This window comes from Limulus polyphemus, unplaced genomic scaffold (genome assembly GCF_000517525.1).
Source record: "Limulus polyphemus unplaced genomic scaffold, Limulus_polyphemus-2.1.2 Scaffold5928, whole genome shotgun sequence".
NCBI lineage: Eukaryota > Metazoa > Arthropoda > Merostomata > Xiphosura > Limulidae > Limulus > Limulus polyphemus.
The window spans coordinates 51,850-57,356 of record NW_013671538.1 but is presented as its reverse complement, the minus strand read 5'-3'; the positions used below and the strand labels follow the sequence as shown (position 1 = coordinate 57,356).

General features: G+C 33.7%; 1 protein-coding gene across 2 annotated transcripts in view; it reads left to right on the top strand.

The window, feature by feature from the left end:
- The first annotated feature begins 1,599 nt into the window (after positions 1–1,599).
- Positions 1,600–5,507, top strand: part of LOC106473147 (tektin-1-like) — a 55,703-nt gene continuing 51,795 nt past the window's right edge. The window contains exon 1 of one of the 2 annotated variants that reach the window (XM_022401638.1): positions 1,600–1,668. The gene's annotated coding sequence lies outside the window, so the exon portion shown is untranslated. Of the gene's footprint in view, positions 1,669–2,661; positions 3,043–5,507 lie in introns of those variants that run through there. The other variant, XM_013933828.2, reaches the window with a different exon arrangement.

Genomic DNA, 5,507 nt, shown 5'->3' with positions numbered 1-5,507 from the left:
TGATCATTTGTCTGAAGATGCATCAAAAGTAATATGCTTTAAAAGTAGCTTTGATCCCTTGATCCATGGGTTGGATCAAAGAAGTAGTGTTTGGGAGAAGAAACTCCACACAAATGTTTCTTGATAAGTCAGTTAGGTTCATAGGGTGGTTTGATGCATTTTCAACAAGGAGCAGAGCTTTATGGGAAATATTTTTCATAGAATAATATCTCTCCACTGCAGGGCAGAATTGATAGGTATGCTGCTGTTGCCTCCTTGTCAGCACTTGCTTTCTCACTGGTAATCTTTAGGCTGTGTAGATTATGCCTTTTTCTAAACCTGTGAAGCCAGTCTTTGCTTGCAGTAAAAGTTGTAGTTTCTTTAGTACTTGTACTTGCTCCTTGATATGTCTGTTCTTTTTTTCTGTAGGTCTTCAACTAATGAATCTTTCCACTGCTTCGTGCCATCCACCCACAGAGCTAACAAACATTCCATTTCTTCTATTATGTTAGGCGACGCCTAGTTAGTAATTTACCATATGCAGGTGTCGAAGACTTACATTTTGAATAACATTTTCTTTCTCTTTCTTGATAGATGCTATAGTTGATGGTAAGAATTTGAATGCCTTGGCGATCTCTGCGAGTCTCTGGCCTTTATCAAACTTTTTGATGATTTCCAATTTTGTTGATGCTGAGATAGCTTTTCTTGTTGTTTTTTTTTCTTTTTTGGCTTACTACTGGCACTAGAATCACTTGCAGTACACTTATTAATCATTTTGGATATAAGAGCAAAGTCAAATCTAAAAAAAACTTGAGAAATCAGTTGGTTGTCACCTTCCACTATTCAAACTAAATGTGCAGGATGTAAACACATGCCAAAGGTGAGATGAACTCTTAAAACAAAGGCTGGTCAAATTTCGCATGTCACGACGTGAGTTACATTCAAAATTTAATTAACCCTTTTGTTACGGGCAGGTTAAAGAGCGCATGCCATGACCTTTTAGAGTTATTTTCAATATGTTATTAAATAACTTTACTATTACTTATGACAAATGAATTGACATCAAAATGTAGTTTATAACTCAAATTTTGATATTATATGTTTTGATTTCTTACTTTAAAAGGGAATGTAAAGAAAAAAAATGCTAAATATAAATTTTCGTTTTTCACATAGCATCTCTTATTGTCTTATTGGTTCCCCCGTGGGATAACAATAAGTCTACGGACGTACAAAGCTTAAATCCGAGGTTCGATTCCAGTGATAGACACAGCAGGTAGCCTAATGTGGCTTTGCTCTAAAACAAACAAAACAAATTGTCTTATTGCTCAGTTTATATTTTATTACGCCTTCCATAAAATGTGTACAGTGGTTAACGTATTAGAAACTCGAATATGAGATATCGACAAGTTAGAATGTAAAATAAGAACACCTTACCTCTTTGATTTGCTGAGATATCAATATATTTAGCCAATTTAATAGAGTGCCTCCTCTACTATTCCATTCTATTGAAACCTCTTGTTTAGTTTCACCTACTTCTTTTTGCTAAGTGTTTACTACTCAGAAAAAAAAGCACTTTGCTCTGCACGTTTTTATTAAAATCTGACAGTAGTTTGTAAATCGCTCGAAGGAGATAGTCATAATTTCACCGAAACAATTGAAGTGTTATGACTAAGTTGTTGCTCTAAACAGGTACGATATTTTTTTAAAGTCATATATATAGCTTGTTAAAAAAAACAGATAAATTACATTTACAGTGGTTTTGTTTGCGCTAATATTAATAGAGTGAATTGATTATTTTTTGTTTTCTAAATATCTTTGAAGCCTACAAAAATTAATATCTATTCACCCTCCACTTGGAAGAATAAACGAGGCTTACGGCAAGGCTTCGCACGTACGATGCATGAGCACAAAATATTGTAATACAATGAGTACTCGAAATATTTATTTTTTGAAGTAATTTTTGCTTATTCTCCGTGTTTTAATAGAAATAACTAAAAATTTAAGTAATTGTGAATAAGTAGTATTAATTGGTTGATGAATAAATTTGCTGAAAGGGAAATTAGATTTTATAACCATTCGCACAAATATATTTGTATGCCTGTCGGTATACCGCTAAATTCTAAACATTACAGAAGGATAACCAATACTCAAACACTTGCGACGTTTATCAGATCGGCTCCGAACCATGTAATAAACGTTTTCCCAGATTCAAAATGCATTTTTTTAACCATTCTCACAAACAATATCTTTGTATGCCTATACGATATTCCGCTAAATTCCAAACATTCCAGAAAGATAACCAATACTCAAACACTCGCGATGTTTATATCGGCTCGGCTCCGAACATTGTAATGAACGAAATGGTGTATTTAAGTGACTTGCACTCACAAAAAAGAAACCTATCATTCTATATGTATTTGATAACTTATAGCGTTTCACCACAATTTAAATCTTCGTATTTTTAGCCGACACTAGGTAGCTGATACATAATTGAATAGAGTTGTTTAAACATTTGTTTAATAATAAGTAAAAGCTTGGAATGGTCTATTGGGGGTGTGTCTGTGAGCCAGACTAGTTTTGGACTCTAGTCTGACTCTGTGAAGTCTCCGAAACTAGTGTGGCTCACAGATACACCACGCCCCCAATGAAAGAATAAACCATTCCAAGCTGTTACTTCTTGTAAAACAAATGTTTAAACAGCTCTGTTCAACTTGTAATAAACGTTTTTACAGATTCAAAATGCAACCTTATTACTCTTGGGAATTCTCATTGTAAATAATAGGAAACATAAGCGGAAAGCCGATAAATTCCACATCGTGTTCTCGTGGTAATGTAAATACACATTTGACAAGCATAGGAAATATAAGTTTGGCGTCAAGCTGCTTTAGTTGCACATGGAGCTGTTTTGATGATCCTTCCGCGAAATTGTTTGGTCAGCGTTTAACAGTGTGCTGTATATCTGTCAATAATTGGTATTTGACTGTGTCTTCGTAAGAGCTAGTAATTTTTCAAAAATTGTGGTTTTCTATCACATATTGGAGCTTTTATGTTTAAAGGCCTATGGTGAGTTAAAACGACACAGGAGACATTTATTTTTTCTTGTAATGAGCCTATGTTTTTAGTGATATTAAACTTAAAAGTTTGTCACATTATCAGTATTACACAATTCCATTTCCAAATTTCACCATTTCACTTAACTTCAGTCATTATCAATACCTGTAACCTTAGGTAAATTTTTTTGATATGAAGAAATTAATATATGTCTGTCATTAGTGTCAGTGAAATTATTACTACAGTTACCTATTAAGAACAATATTTTTAAATATCTAGGTACGAATAAATAATATATAAGTTAGTTGTCAGGTGAGTTCTTTACCCAACCATAATGTGGGTTTGTAACTGACCTCTACTCTATTGATTCACACAAAGAAACTATTTCTGAGGTTTTTGTGAACCCTGCTGAAGAAATATAATGGTTCTGCATTTCCATCAACCAGGCTATGTTTTTTAACTTTGCTGTTGAGTTTTGATCAATGCACTCTTCTTCTTTACTCTTAGCATTTATCCCAAGCACTTTGGGTTTCCTTTTCTTGTCCTTGTCTTCTCTCTTTCCTATTATGTGTCAAAGCTTCATTCACAGCATATATTCTCATGTCCTGTGTCAGTACATTCATCCACCTTTTCTGCTGTTTTCCTCTTGTCCATTTTCCTTCCATTGTCATATTTATCATATTCAAATCAATATACTCCTGTTCTTTCCACATGACTGAGCCATTTAAGTCGAGTTTCTCTAAAAAAAAATTACAAGCATTTATGAAGACAGTCAAATATCAATTATTGACAAATATTTGTTCTACTTTCACCCTCTCCCTAATTGTTTCATTCCTGGTGCAGTCATTCATTTTCACTTCTGTTATCCACCTCAACATCTTCATGGCTGCCACATTTGTCATCAGCTTCATTTTCTTTCTTAAACTCATACAACATAACTGGTCTTACCACTGCCTTATAGGCGACCCCTTTCAGCTTTATTGGCATCCATCTGTCACACACCACTGCACTAACTTCTCCACTTCATCTATGTTTTCTTTATTCTTTTTATGACCTCTTTGCTTACTCCTCCATATTAATCAGTGTACTGCTTTGTGGAAAAAGAGCTGTACTGGCCCTTTCATAAAGTTGTCATCTAAATGATCACTTGTGACCTACGTGTAATTCATACTGTTCTCTATATAAATAACAATTTGAAATTTCAAGTAGAAACATGTGAGGTGTAAATGATAAATTGTTTGAATTATACACTTTGAAAATGTGTTCAAAAGTTACAGCTGTAAGTTGAATCTAGCAGACAGTAAAGTAGCAGTAGATAGATTATATAAAAATCAAAATAGATATAGATAAACAACTAGTGTGCACTGAGTGGAAAACATTGTTTTCATAATGTACTGTGAAAGACCTTTGAGTAAAGCAGTCAATTACAACTGTTATAATGATTTCCAGGTCAAGCTAAGAATACAGTAACTGGTGTAGAGCTCAGCTGTTCTAAACATTGGTATATGTCTTGAGTAATGAAAATATGCAAGTGATATGTTAAAATTTTTGCTAGAGGATGTAATGAGAAGTGCTTATGTATGAAAAATGTTATTAATTAACTGTTAAACTTGCATGTAAATTGAATGAGATGGGTTCAACAACAAAACTGTTAATAGTGATATAAAAATTAGGTTTTAACAAATACTACAAATACAGGAGTAAGAAACAAATGAGTTATGCCAACCAGATGGGTAATCTATTAATAGTACAAAACATTATCATAATAAATACAAAAGAAAAGTGAATAAATTGTACAATGCACTAGTATTTTGTATGTGATTCTTTTATTGTATAAGAGCATTACACCTTGTTGCTATGGTACCATATAGTTTATCAAAGTATGATTGTAAAATATTGTTTGACCTTATTAGTTTTACCATAAGCCCATACAGACTCAATAATGTTTGTACTGGGACATTGTGCAGACCCAAAATATGGTTGTGCGTGTTCCACCAGCCTCTTTTATTGTTCGGATATTTCACTACATTTTATATATGCTTGGGAGCATTGTCATACTGAAAAATAAATCTTTGCCCAAAAAGTTATGTTTCTGAAGGAATGGCATGATGGAGCAGAACCTGAATGTTGTTGTCAGCAGTTGACGTGCCATTAATGTTTTATAGATCTCCAACATCATTGACTGAGATGCAGACTGCACTTCTGTTTGTCTCAGCTTTTTTAGATGTTTTACATTTATTGTGATACTATTTTACTCTCTGCCATCAAATAAATTATCATTGATTGTTGCATATAATTTGAATTTCTATTCATCTTTAAGAGTAAATGTCTCCAACATTGTTCATTCCACTGTTAGTGGTCCAATGTCCATTTCAACATTTTGGTTTGATTCCCTTTCTCAGCAGCAGGGGCGGATTGGGATGGATAAGCGGCCCGGGACTGGGATCACAGAGTGGCCCTGGACAGGTTTTCTGTTA